An 896-nucleotide genomic window follows, 5' to 3' on the forward strand; every position below is an offset into this window, starting at 1 on the left:
GAGGAGGCTGGGGAGGGAATGATAATTTGATATTATTATATTTTGATGACATGGATAATTTGATGATTTTGGTGTGATGATGATGACGACAAACGCAAAGCGATGATATGATGAGGTTGACGTAATGATAAGTGTGATGAGTGAAGATAATGTGACTATGATGACAATAGAAAGAAACAAATCAAAAACTTCAACAAGGCACAGCGATTTCCATAATAAAACAAATAAACGCAACAAACCTACAAAAAAATTTCCTCTCTATGGAAACAAAAAAATTTTCCCCTTCCCCCCTTTTTCCCCCCCCCCCCCCTCCTGAAAAAAGGGCTTTCATTTAAAAACGAAGATTGTAAAATCCATTTTATCGGCGTAAATATATGATATATGTTGCCACGATGACAAAGCATAAAACGACCCCTGGCAAAGAGGACGAGGAGGAAAAGGTGAAAGGAAAGGAGAGAGATGAGAGAGAGAGAGAGGAAAATGAGATGAGAGAGAGAGAGGAGAGAGAGAGAGAGTGAGAGAGAACGAGAGAGAGAAAGAGAGGAGAGAGAGAGAAGGGGAGAGATGAGAGATGGAGAGAGAAGAGGAGAGAGAGAGAATGAGGTGAGAGAGAGAGGAAATGAGAGAGAGTGAGAGACAGACAGAGAGAGAGTCAGTGAGAGAGAGAGGCCGACAGAGAGACGGAGAGAGAGGAAAGAGAGAAGAGGGGGAGAGAGGGAGAGGAGAGTATGAGGGGAGAGAGAAGAGGAGGAGAGAGAAGGAAGTTGAAGAGGGTGAGAGACAGACAGAGAGAGAGTCAGATTTGAGAGAGAGACGGACGGGACAGTGAGGAGAGAGAGAGAGAGAGGGGGGGGGAGAGAGGAGAGAGAGAGAGAGATGAGAGCGATGAGAGAGAG

The sequence above is a fragment of the Penaeus chinensis genome, chromosome 15 (genome assembly GCF_019202785.1).
Source record: "Penaeus chinensis breed Huanghai No. 1 chromosome 15, ASM1920278v2, whole genome shotgun sequence".
Lineage (NCBI taxonomy): Eukaryota > Metazoa > Arthropoda > Malacostraca > Decapoda > Penaeidae > Penaeus > Penaeus chinensis.